We start from the raw sequence: 14,320 nt of genomic DNA, 5'->3' as shown, positions 1-14,320 counted from the left end.
TTCTCTGCCCCTCCCCAACACACACTCTGTCTCTCTCTCAAAAACAAAGAAACATTAAAAAAAATATTTGAAAAAATTTGAGGGTCGCCTGGGTGGCTCAGTTGGTTGAGCAACCGACTTGGCTCAGGTCATAATCTCACGGTTCGTGGGTCAGAGCCCCGCATGGGGCTCTGTGCTGACAGCTCAGAGCCAGGTGCCTGCTTTGGATTCTGTCTCTCTCTCACTCTCTGCCCCTCTCCCACTTGCTCTCTCTTTCTCTCTCTCTCTCTCTCAAAAATAAACGTTAAAAAAAAAATTGAGTTGGGCAGATTAAAATCATACAACCTGTCTCTTCATTTCGTAAGTGGATTACAGTGCCATAGGTCAAATAAGTAAAATGTCTGTCTCAGTGTCAGGATACGATGGATATTGAATAAATAGTGGTTTTCTCACTTCAAAGTAAAAGTTCTAAGTGACTGATAGACTATTTTATCTTGTGAGTCCTGGAACGATGAAATGATTGAGCTGGAAAGACCCTCAGTACAAACTTTTATTTTACAGATGGGGAACATGATGGCCTGAGGAAGTGAAAAGATTTGTTCAAGGTGAAAGATTTAGTTTTCTCAATAAATAACTATTTGTTGAATGAAGAAATAACATTACATCATCACCAGAAACCAATTTCCTATAGGTCAAGTAATTATCTCTCTCCTAGAAGGTTTATGACATGCGGCAATGTGAAACGTAAAATGTGATAAAGAAGGAGAACATTTGTATGAATTCCTCTTCTTAAATATATTTTTCATTGACAAATGTGTATTAATTGCCCTTCATGCTTAGCCTATTTAACTTGTTTATCTAGTTAAATATGGCATTGATTTATCGTTCTAAGCAATCACCTGCTTATACTTTATAATTATTATATATTACATATAAAAGAAAAGGACCAAGTTGCATGTGGCATATTATGAGAAAAAGTAAGGCATTTGATTGCTAGTTCAGTGTTCATTCATAAAAAAATGGAACTGTTGGAAACAAATTCATGAGTATACCATATGGTCCATGTGGCTTACTTCTTATATTCAAGATTTAGTGAATTTTATTGTCCACTATATCAGTTTTATCAGATTTATATACAAAAAAAAATACTAGAAGGTACATTTCCATATAAAAGGAGAAGGCATTATGATGTATGAATTTTAAAATAGTGGTTTCCTAGAAATTGCACTGTGGCGGTCCTGCCTTCCTGGGGTTATTCAGCGTCGCTTCAGCTTATATAATTACCACACCAGCCTCCCTTACAGAGCCCAGGAGGCACCCAGGTCGGTCGCTATGGCAACAGATTCTGAATCAGAGTAGCCCCATCCCGATCCTGTGCACAGAGCCTCTTCTTGGAAAAAGTTTCTTTTTTTTAATTTTGAACACATTGCCCTCAAATTGCAGGTATACAATTTCTGAATATTTGTTCTAGTTTTCTTATAAGTGTAATCTGACCCCTAAACGCCTGGGCACACACAATTTCTTGAATTCCAAAAGAAATATAATGCAAACATTTAAATACAGATTGCTTTTTCATTCTGGGCACCATTTGCGAAAAGAAGAAGAAAATAACATTCCAGAATAAAAAAAAAAAGTAAGAAATAGCTATGGGAGGAAATCAACTCTCTTTGATCTTTATGCTGCAATAAGAGCTCTTTTACGCTTTTTGAAAGACTCTTGAAATGCACAGATCTAAGCAAATAAAATACAATTTCCCATTAAAAGTTTTAAACAAATGAACAAACACGTGTTGCCAAGGCCACGTTTATAAGCCTTGCGCAATAAAATTCTCTTTTCATCTATAAAGCAGAGAGATCACATTTGCTCAAGATTCTCTGTCTCCCTGGGCGCCTCCCAGAGGCTGGTAAAACCTTGCTGACCGCTGCAGTGGAGGCTCCTTTCTCATTTCCTGTTTGTTGGTTGGACACGCCTTGCAGCTGTGAGGGCTGAATGTAAGCTGGAGGGCTGATAATGCTCGCAGTTACATAATAGCACGTCTCAAAGCTCTGCCCATCCATGAACTCAATAGAAATGAAAGCTGGGGTTTTCTTTTTTTCCCCCCATCAGGAAAGACATTTCCATGTTTCATTTAAAATTCCTTTCTTCTTTTTAGGGGCGCCTGGGTGGCTCAGTCGGTTAAGCGTCCGACTTCAGCTCAGGTCATGATTTCGCGGTCCGTGAGTTCAAGCCCCGCGCCGGGCTCTGTGCTGGCCTGGTTCGGATTCTGTGTCTCCCTCTCGCTCTGACCCTCCCCCATTCACGCTCTGTCTCTCTCTGTCTCAAAAATAAATAAACGTTAAAAAAAAATTTAAAAAAAATTCCTTTCCAATCTATCACTAACCAAGAGAAAGAAATTCACACAACTCATAGTATAGCATCCTGTTTACAGTGTGAGCTCAACTTCTGTTTTCTTCTAGCGCCTTAAAGTCAACTCCCATTTATGTCACGTTTCCATTTTCGGCCTTCCTTGATACCAGAATGATTTAGTTCTTGATGACCTCTTTGAAACATCTCCCTTTTTCCTTTCCTCTTTGGCTTCATTCTTACTGCTGTTTTCTGAAGTATATATCCTGCCTGACCACCAGCAGCCATGACTCAGAAGAAACATATATTCTTAACCCCGTGTTCCTTTACCATCTCTTTCCTGTTGGGGTCCCTCATTTGCAAAACAGTGTGGATTCCAGTCCTGCCTTTCTAACCAAGGGAAAGAAGAGGAAGGTCAGGAGTGGTCCTGCCAATGGCCTTGGACACTGCTGAGCAGGACCCCCTTCATTTTTCGGCCTCCAATATATTTAAGAATGAAGAAATGCCAAAATTGTGTTGTATTGCACTTAAAATGGTTTTTACGTTTGTAAGAGCAGCAGGGGACCTTCCAATGCTGTCAGTGTATCTCTGTGACTGTGCATATCTAACCTTATCTGGAAATAAAAACAACTGTCTAAATGTTGGTCCTTTATGAATTTGGAGTCCTGGCCCAATGCCCTCTTGTTCAATAAGTGAATGGCCCAACATGCACCGTAGGAGTCCAGACGACCGTGGTGGTAGCAACAGAAGAGTGGCTACAGCGGGGTCAAAAGTGGCAGGTTCATAACAGCTAAAACTCTAGACCGCTTATAGTAAGCCAAGGACAAATCTAATTTTATGTGTGCTAACATAGTATGCTCTCTCCAGTAGGTACTATTGTTATCCACATTTTTATACATAAAGAAACTGAGGCACAGAAAGATTAAGTGACTTGCCCAGGGATGCATAATTAGCAGTAGTATTGAGTCCATGATTTTAAGCATTGTGTCATTTGATCTCTTACCGGACGCCAAGCAGAAAAACACAAGGACCAGAGGAGGAGTGTCGGTGCCCTGAGACGCACAGCAAAGGGAGATGTGTGTGTATGTGTGCTTGTGTGTGTGTTTGGTGGGGGGAGGGGGGACTTACAATATCAGTAATAAAAGTAGGCAGAGGCACAACAACACAGGCCATTTTGATTCTCCCCCCATCCTGTTGTTGTGCCTAGGGCTGAGGGAATTAGGCAAACAAGGTTGTCTCCCCATAGGCCATATGATGTGTCTAAATCACATGGAAAGTGTTGTTATTTTTCAGTGACACATGGAATCAGATCCAGCTTCATGGGCACGTGACTTGGGCAGTCGCTCAGGACCCTGGAGTCTGAATGACCCAGCACTTGGATTAATGCTCTATTGTCACCGTCTTGAAAGTCTTACTTTTTGAACAAAAGGTTCCTGCATTTTTGTTTTGCACTCGGGTCCCACAAATTATGTAGCCAGTCCTATGTGGAAATCCTGAGCAATCTGGAGAAGTCTGTAGCTCTGATCTACCAGGGGAGAGAAGATTCTATTTCCCTGTGATTCCTCTGGAACTGCAGTGCTATAAATCTGCAGTTGCCTGTTAGTGGATTTGCATTTTACTGCAATGTAATACTTTTCCTCACAGGGGAAAGCAGTCAGCTCTCACTAATAGGGGCTTTAATGATGCTCTGCCAAGGTCCACGTGCATAGCCTGGAGCAAAAAGGCTCAGGACAGCCTCCAAATTCAACAGCAGGGTTAACTACAAGAGAGCCTCTTTGCAGAGTGATAAAACACTGTTAACCTCAGCTAGATTTGTAGCTGACCCCAAGGAGGGCCCCTGCAGAGTAACATAAGTCTACGTATAAAATTCCAACTCGGGTCCTCCTGGAAATTTGTGTTTGCCATCCCACGGTATTTGCATATTTTAGGCATGCTATGGTTAAGTCAAGATTTGCCAGAACTTGTAGAGAAAATCAAACTGCCTCGGTACAAGGAAGCCAATCTGATAAGTCCTCTATCTCCTCTCTCAATGCTTGAGCAGTCTGGCACTAGAATAAACAAATGCTCACCAATGGCGAGTTTCCATGGAATCGGTTGCTCCGAGGCCTTTTCTGAAGTGAAGGGTAGTGAGCTGATTTTCTCCACCAGGGCAGCAATGATACCAATGAACAGAAACTATAAGGGGGAAAAAAAGCCATCTTCTCAAAGAAGACAAAAAGGGAATTCTGTGTCTCTCTCATTCAGAGGAGCCCAAACCCTTATATTCAAGATCTGTGGGGCTACGCTGAATTGATTATGACGGCTAACATCTTCTAGCATTTACTATGCCCCAGACACCCTTGTAAGGGCTTTACATGTGTCAGCCTAGTTAATCCTCACAACAAGCCAGCGAGGTAGGTATTATTATTATTATCTCCATTTTAAAGGTGAAGGACCCGAGGCACAGAGAGGGTAAGCAGTTAAGTTAGGAGAGCAGCTGCTCGGCCGGCCGCAAGAGCTACAGGTTCATCCGGGACAATAACACGCAGTGAGGAGTTCCCGGTGGGGCCCGGCTGTGTGTGCAGCTGCTGAGTCTGCGTCCTGTTTGTCCTCACAATAAACCCCCATTAACGAGGGAAGCACAATTGATCTCCCTTGCTCTTGCAACCTGAAAGAGCTTATAGAATACAGATCCTATTGTGGGTGCTTTTCTAATTTGGAGATTTTTTTTTTATATATATAAACGGAATAATCAGCCCCTTAATGTATCCATAGGGAATTCAGGAAAGGGATGAAGAAGCGGCTCCTGTTTTTGAGGCATTTGCAATCATTGTTGGAGAGACAGAGCCAACAGATGGGGAACAATAGTGAGGGACTCTAGGGCTGGTGTAAGCAAATGCCGCTCTGTGGTCTTTGCCGCTGAATGGTGTGGGAAATGGGAGAGGGGATGGGTATTTACTCACACTGGCTATCCGGTTAGGTGGGCTGGGGGATGGAAAGAAGAAACTGGGTGGCTTTGGGCATATTGGTTATGTTTAGACTTCACTTTCCTCAACTGTAAAATGAAGTCATAAATAAAGTCATAACATTCAATGAACCCTGACCTTTTCTGTAATGTTGGATTTTTACATGTGATATTTGCTAAAAGTCGAGATACACCCATGACTGCTCTGGCCCAGACTGAAGATCACATGGTCAGGTTATACACTTTCCTGACCTCCCGTTAGCTCTCAAGAGCCTAAGTGTCCTGCACTTTTTTAGCCTTAACTTTTCTCACCTATTCACTTCAATGGTTGCCTCATCCATATATATATATACATGTATATATATATATACATATATATATACATATATATATCTTTTTTTTCTTAGCTATTTGCATTTTTCTTTGTTTCTTTTCTTTTTTTTATCAAATACAAAAGTAGGATATACATAGTGCTAGTACTTAATAATAACTTGTGTGTTTTAGTATTTTAAAGAAATAAAATTTACCAAATGGGATCATCTGTTGTCTCACTCATTATCATGTAAATGTTTTTTTTGTGTCTTTATTGTTTTTGTATATATCTTTTCAATATTCTAAGTTATTCTAATCCCCAGTAACAGGTTATGATTTCTTAACATACAGCTGCAAATCAATGAGGTCTGTGATGGAAATAAAACAAATTTAGAAAAATTGTATCATTATGCATACCATGTTTTCAGTAGTAGAATGTTTTTTATCCCAAATAGGACTGTGGTTAAGACAAAAAAAAAATTATCTGATGTTCCTGATCATTGAAATTTAAAAACAATAAGGAAGAGAGACTTAAGTATTTTTGTAGTATGACCCTTAGAATCAGGTGGCTTTCTCTAACCTAGCAAATATCCTACAGAGCCCATAAACCAGCTGTTCTTTAAGTGTGTTCCCCAGGCCAGCAGTACTGACATTGAACAAATCCTCAGATCTCACCCAAACTTAATCAGAACTTTGGGAGGGGGGCAGCAGCCTTCCCGATAATTCTGAAATATCTTAAAATTTGAGAACCACTGTCATAATCCAGGCAGCAATGGAATAGACAGATCATAAATTATGTTTAATGACTATCTTTCCTTAATAGTCCCTCCTCATGCCCAACTGGAAATCGAATTTGGAAGTAAAATTACAACCCAGAGTATTGGCAGGCTTTAGTGATTCCCACTATAGGCTGAATTTAATATCAACTGTTCTATTTGAATTCAAGTCTTCCCCCCCCATATATATAGACCCAAGTCATGTTTCCAATGTTATCTTCTCCTGTTCGCATACTTCTTATTATAGTGAGATTGGATTACCATTCTCTCCCCTATGCCCTCACCCTCTGCATGCAGGACAGTTGACATGAGACAGGGAAGAGACTTTGATAAGTGGAGATTTAGGGGCGAGTACATTTCTGGATGGTGCCAAAGCGTGATCAAATGTACCAAGTCACCCTAGTTTCTTGGTTTCCCACAAAATATTACGTCAGTTATCATTTCCTTTATGAAATCTTTCTTGATCCTTCAACTAGAAGGTGTGATCTCTCCCTGTATAATGCCCCAGCCCCTCCCCTCCTGTGTTTGGTATTTCCTCCACAGTATATATAGCTTATTCTGCCTTCTTGTGTAGCCACTATTGTCTGATTTCTTTGATTGGACCATAAATTGTTGAGATCAGGGGCTGCTTCCTACTCATCTTTCTGCCACGCCTATCACAGTGCCCGACACAATAATAACTCCGTCAATAGTTGTTGCATTGTGGAATGGAGTCAGAGGGCTACCCACCAAGCCCAGAGAGTCATCGGATAGCTTTTGGTCAAGGCTATTAGCTGTTATGAGTTAGAGGTACATTGCCTGCTTGTCCCCAAATATTCCCTCGCAGGTAACCAACATGCATTCTTTGTAAGATTTATAGAAAGCTTACAACCCAGGTTGAAAATACAAAGTCCACCCAGGAGGGATAAAGAAATAGAAGGAAGATCCCGAGGACAAGCCTAGCTCTTTTACCTCCTGGAGCTATCAAGGGCAGCGTATATACACTAGAAAGGACCTGGGCTGGGAAACGGGAACAAATCTTTGATTTCACAGTCTTGCCTGGGGCCTTGACTGACAGTAGCTGCTGCTTTAACTTCCATCTGTGGCTTCACGCCTTTTTAGAAGAGACTCAGGAAATCTCACTCTGGTCTTACAGGGAATATTTTCAGCCTAAGAGGAAAATTGTGAGCATGAGAAGCAAGCTTGTCTTACTTTCCCACACCCAAAGACAGAGACTCCTAAAACAATAATGGTCTAGAAAGAATCTGAAGATACCCGGTACAAAATGTATTTAGTTTATTAGTGTCCTTAATACCACTGCGGTGAAAACAAACAAGAAATGGAAACCCCTCCCCCCAAACAACGTTTAATTTATATTTATGTATTTGTTAGCGGCTCGTGTCTTGAAATTCATCTATAACATCATAAACCCGTGGCAAATTCTGAACAGTGAAATTCATTGTTAGGAAAATATGATAAGGAAAGATATGGTTTATGTGGATAAGACCCCCCCCCTCCAAATTTTAATCTATATTTGCGATTAAATCTAGATCACGTTTTATCTGCATTGGCTCAAGTTTGGTTTTTTTCCCCCTCAGGGATCCTGCAGCTGTTCCTCCAGGTTCATTTGCCGAGGAACACTGCCATCATGCGGCCTGATGTGGTAAGGACAGCCGATAAAAGACAACAGGGTTTTAATTTTGATGCTCTCTCCAGAGAAATATTTGCGGCTTTAAAATGTGCTTTGTTGTTGGAAGCTGGATTTGTTGATTCATTTCTAAAGCAGCATCGTTAAGATATTTTCCAGGGGACTAATTCTGTGTCTGTTTTTGAACCCCCATGTATATAGTGACCACATTAAAAATTATCACATATACAAAATAATAAATGATCCTGTTTATTTTATGAATTTGTCAAGTGTTCATAAATTTATCCACTTTAAAGACAGTAGAAAGTCTTTATCATGTAAACTAACATTCTCTCTGCACACCATGAAGTCCATTGAGGGAGATGAGAGGTAGGGAACTGTCTGGAGGTAGCATCATGTGGTCTGAAAGCTGGAACTATGAAACTTGACCCTAGGTCAGAGCCTCCAGTTTGCCACTAATTAACTATGTAATCCTGAGCAAGGCACATAAGCTACCTTTCTTCAGTGCTTTCTTAAATGGAGTAGGTTTGGTACACTTAAGTCAAAACCGTTTTCCAGTTAATTCTGTGATTCTGACCTGACAAGTAAACAAGCTCTTTAAAAAGCAAGAATGTTGTTTTTCTTTCCCTATGATTTTCCTGTAAATATGCTCTCTCTTCCTCTCCGCCCCCCCTCCCGCAGCCCTAACTGAAGCTTTGTCTGCATGACTCATCATGCAAAATTTTCTCTGCAAGAACCCAGAGATTATGTGTTGTGCTCAGCACGTTCCAGTGCAAACGGCTTTCGTGCATTTTGTGGGCATTCATAGTTTAGGTATCTCCACAGATAGAAAATAAACTTGATGAATCTTTCAAATTGGTAAACAGCTTCCTGGCTTCTGAGGGCTGTAGGTCTTAAAAAACGTTCCAGAATGTTAGTAAAGACAATTCAGAACAGTCTGATGTCTTTAACACCTGAAAGGGAAGGGCAATTTTCTTTCCTAACTACATCTTCTGCTTTATAAATTTGTCAAGAGTGGAAAGAGGATTCAAATACTGCTTGGAGCACAATCGTGAGGTTAATGTTCTGATGAGACAAAATTATGACAAATTATTCCCCGGAGTTGATTTTGTGATGTGCATAGCAGGGTGAGGGATGGAAATACAAGCTGGTGTTGATATTTAAAGTGGAAGGGCATGTAAATGCAGGTCAGTTGCTAGGCGACCTAGAGCACAAAGCTAATGCCCCTCTGGGTGCACAGGATGTTTTATCTCAAGAAACCTTGTCTTTCACAGTCAACGATGACATTAAATACATAGTCTGTCAAAATTCAGGTGGACTAGAGCTTGGTTATTACTTGTGTCCATTCAGCCATTCTGTCATCTGCCACCCATAAAGGGAGCAAATGAAAGAACAATGTAACATCCTGCCAGTGACCAAGGTGCTCCAGGAAAGCTTAGCGACTCGCTACGAATTCAGTTTAAACACTCTTACACGAAAAGACAGCTGGCTTGTTTGCTGATACCAGTTTCAGTAAGTGTGCAGCAGTGGCCGAACAATCACTTCAGCGTTCCAAAGTGAGTGATGTCAGGCCACAGAGTTCTAAGCGGAGATGTGCTTGAGTAGGATTCTGGACCCTGTTTACAGAGCAATCGGTTCAGCCATTAGTGGGATTTTTAAAAACAGATTTCAAGCTAACCACACTTCCGGTTTGTAATTACCACCAAGTGTATAGACGCGCAAAACTTTACAACTGGCAGAGTTTTGACAGTTCTTCCAGCGACCCCCACTGGTTGAAGATGGAACCCGAGCCTGTCTGTGGGCAACGGTGATGGGCAGCCCGTTAAAATCATAGCCAAAACTTCTGCCCTTGTACAACATTGTCGAGCTTTGCCAATATCCAGGAGACACTATATACTCAATGAGAGAAAAAAACTAAAAGCTGAGAAGTGGGTCTAGTAGGTTTTATTTTACTTAGAAGAAACTGAGTCCCTGAGAAATATTTTCAGTTATTCAAACATGCAGCTAATAATCACCAGAGCTGGGAACACTATACAGGTTTCCCAATCCAAGGCTCTTTTACGGTAACACCATATAGTCTTTCTTGGGACACTTGTGATGCCCTGCTATTCTAGTGATATGAAAGGCAGCGATAGAAATCCTGTAATGCTTTGAGAATGCTTTACAATGTACAAAGCAAGTTTATATATATCATTTCATTGGATTCTTAACAACCTTGGGCATTATTCTCGTGAAATAGTATGCTTAACACAGAGAATTGATCTGCATTGTTATACAAGCATAGTTCTAATTCTACTGCTTTTTAGGTCTCTGTTATAATCTTATTGCCATGCCCCAATATCAAGGGTGACATAGTGGCCTTGGAAGATAGAGAATTGGAACCCTACTATGGTTTGGACTTTTTTTTTTTTTTTGCATGTGTTTGCTACACTTCAGTATAGAATACCCACAAATAAAATAAAATACGCCCTTTACTGCTTATCTGTGGAAAATAATAAGTTTATCATCAGTTCTAAGCCAGTTTGGAGATACTACTAGGTATCAGGCCAGACATAACAGTAAATATGAAGATGTTGTCCTAGACCAAACTTTGAGAGAATTGAATTGCGCTTGGGTTTGAGAAGCAGATAAACTGAAATAAATGGATATCCATCAATTCCACTCCTAAGCTTTATTGAACTTCAAAAATAACCTAAAAGGGGTGGGAGCATCTAAATAAAGATGGCCTCTTAGGGCCACCTCTTTTTCCCTATCTCAGGGCCTTAACATCTCCAGCTCCTGTGACCCAGAAAGTTCTTCCCCTAGATATCAGCATGACTCGGTCTCACACCTCCTTCAACTTTTTGTTCAGGGAAAATGAGGATGCCTCTGATCATATATTTGAAATTGCAGTGCTTTCCAGGGCCATAATATCTTCCCAGGACCAACTTGAGAGTACAGCAGATTTTTCCTTATTTATTGGCCCAGAGGAGCACACCTTTTTCTAATCTAAACAAGAGTGACTTACAGGGTGGGCCATGACCCTAGACCTTCCCGAGTTTATTTTGCTCAGTGGCATGTATTACCCCCTGGCAAACTATGTATTTTACTGTCCGATCTTTTTAAATGGTCTGATTGCCTTTACTAGCTACAAGCTCCATAAGTACAAACTTTTTGCATGTATCTACAGTGTGGGGGAGAATCACTAGTGGTAGCTAAGATGAACCCCAGATGGACCCCAGTTAGATTCAGTGAGAATCTGACCAAGTTCCTAGGTTAGATAAAGTAAGGAATTGCACCTCCTGACTCGCTCTCTTGGATTTTCCATGCTGGGGGAAGCCAGCTGCTATATCATGGGGACATTTGAGCAGCACCATGGAGTCCATGGACAGGAACCAAACTGTCAGCACCAACTTGTTAGCCAAATGACCAAGCCATTTTAAAAGGGGATCTTCTAACTCTTAGCCTCTGAGTCTTTCAGCTGAAACCTCAAATATCATGTAGCAGAGACAAGACTTTCTCACTGTGCCTTGTCTGTAGCCTTAACCCACAGAAACCATGAGATGTATGATTATTGGTGCTTTAAACATTTTGGGGTTATTCGTGATGTAGCAAGAGATAGCCAAATAGTGCCTGGCCCACAAAAAGTTCCCAATAAATATTCATCGAATTAAGGGATAAATGTAAGCAGATTTTTTTCCCTAGGGTACTCAATGATCATAATATAATGCCTGTTATTAACCTAAACAAAACTATACAAAGTCTTAGTTCAATAGCTACATTGGTTTTGGGAGTCTCAGGATGTAGGCTTGAGTCTTGGATCTCTTACTCATTTGCCATTTGACCTTGAATAATTCACCTCCAGTCTTTGGTTCTTGATTTTCCTAATCTGTAAGCTAGAAATAATGGTAACAGTTATAGTTCTGCTACTAACACTACCACCAACTTGCAAGACCCCCGTTGACAGTGTAGACCCCTGGATCAGAGCTCTCTTGAAACTCGTGTCACAAATGAAATTGCCCATTATGTGAACAAATAAGTCTTCTTTAATGTTTAAGTCAGTTCCATGTGTTGGTGTCGCCTAAACCCAAAAGCTCTTTATACAGAGCATCAACACTAACACAAATGAAGCAATAGCAAACAAAACAAGGTGACATGTAATGAGTACAATGTTACATGCCTGACTTAAGTATCACAACTAAGAAGGAAGGGATTGTCGGAGCATCCTATCAACCATCTTTGCAAGCTGATGGCAAGGACATCCTAATTCATCTGCCCGGGAGAGTCAGAGAGGCCCAGTGGGGTCTGTTTTCATAGAAATTTTGGCTTTTGTAGGTATATTTTAGAAGCCTTGGCATTGAATTTATTCCCTCTGACTGCATTTGACAGGTAATTGCTGGCTGAGTAGCATCAAATTAATGTTTACATGCCATAAAGGACCAAGGAGCTATTTGTGTTCCAGAGAAGACACTATGAGTGGCCAGACTTTGTTGTGCACAGACATCAAGAAAACAAGCAGCCAGGCTTCTGTGACCGCTGCCTCCCCCGTAGGTCCCCAGAGAGTACAAAAGGGTCTTCTGGGCCACTTGCCACAATATCATCACCTTGTCAGAAAGCTCTTCATTTTGTTCCAAGGGCAGAGGACACTGTCCTGGGCGTGTTGTGAAATACTAATAAAAAACTCATCTACAGATTGAAGAGTTTTCATTTTTAAAAGCTGAAGAGACAGGGGTTTCTGACAGGCCTGGATGGACAGCATGAAACATGACCACTGTGAAATCTGGCCTCCTGAGGCCTGGAGATATGGTGACTTGAAGCAGTGGTGTGGACAATGTAAGCAGCTCTCAAATCTGTCTCATTAGCATTGGTCACATTGCTTCCTATATGTTAGAATGACTTTGATGGGCAATGTAATTAAACTGCTGTTTGTTTTGTAAGTGCAAGTGATTATCTCTTAGTTTTATCCTCTGCTGCTCAAGTAGATTGGTCACTGATTGATTTTTTTAGCATAATAAAACAGGTAACTTTCTCCATTTTATACATTTCTTCATGGAAATTTGCTTTGTTTCCTCAAATTATTCCACAAGGTTTAGATTTTTTATTTTTATGGCCAAGAGATGGGACTGAAATAGCTTCTATGGGAAAAAGTAAGTTCTTTCTTTAAGTTGAAATTGTAAACTTGTTTCCAAATATTAACAGCAATGTTTTTTTATTTATTTGAAAATCATGTTTCTTGTAGCTTTCAGGGCCAAGTCTTGAGAGGTTTATCAACCCAAGGAGAGAAAGTACAGAACAACCTAGGATAAATGGGCCATTGCTCAAATTTAGTCCCAATGTTGACTTTTAGAAAGATGGTAATAGTGAAAAGCAGGCATTAAGAAAACAAGGATTTTTTTTTTTCCTAGATCACTTTATCTCCTTCTTTTGTATATCAAGGACCATGCCCAAAGAACTCAGGATCATGGAGTTTCTTCCACAATGCAAAGATGACAACTTTTCTACCTATGGAGGGAGGTCAGGCTTGCTAGGGGGAAAAAGGTAAAGTTAAAAAGGAAGCAAAATATCTAAGACTGGACCTTTCTAGCCAGGAGGCTGGACTTCTGGAGGGACTAGGAGGAGAAATACAGGTTGATAGAGGAATTAGATGCCGTGTTCTCATCCCTGTTCAGGTACCTAATAGTTCTTCCAGGGGTGAACTTTGGTGGAGCAGTGGAGGGGGGAGAGGATTTAGAAACAACCAGAAATACCTGTCTAAGGACAGAGATTAATGGCCAGCATCAGGAAGCGTGTAGACTCCTTGGAGAACTCCAGCCCTCAGCTAAGGTCCATGTCTATTCTTGCCCTAAAAAGGTGATAAGAAAAAGGCTATCCAAAGCTGCTAATTCCCCATGAAGTGTGAGGGGGTGGCAGGGTGCCTGGAGAGAGGACTTGGAATTTCCTCTGTATGCATGGTAGTAACCTAGCCAAAAGGCTGCAGTGTTTGAAGACATCACGTTTGGAGACAAATGACCAGGATCACGTGCTCCATTGGTGGGAGCCAGACATCTGAATACAGTCAGGAACAATTTAGAGGAGCCACTGTGCCACTCTGCCATGGAAATCAAGGAGGGCTCCCAGGACAATGAGTCCATCTGAGGACTCCTTCTCCTCCCATGAGATCATATAAGCTACACTCCTACCCCTGACTGATATTCATCTGGTACACACTAGTCTGGCCCTGTTGATTATTTATGATCAAAGCCTCTTCTAACTGATGCTGGTTGTTAAATATTAGTATTTTGAATATTATTCTTATTAACATATCCCGTATTTCCAGAAACCATCTTAGAGGAAAGTTAGAACTCCCAAAAATAGAGAATT

This window comes from Acinonyx jubatus, chromosome A2 (genome assembly GCF_027475565.1).
Source record: "Acinonyx jubatus isolate Ajub_Pintada_27869175 chromosome A2, VMU_Ajub_asm_v1.0, whole genome shotgun sequence".
In the NCBI taxonomy this organism is placed as follows: Eukaryota; Metazoa; Chordata; class Mammalia; order Carnivora; family Felidae; genus Acinonyx; species Acinonyx jubatus.
Note: the sequence above shows the minus strand (reverse complement) of the source record.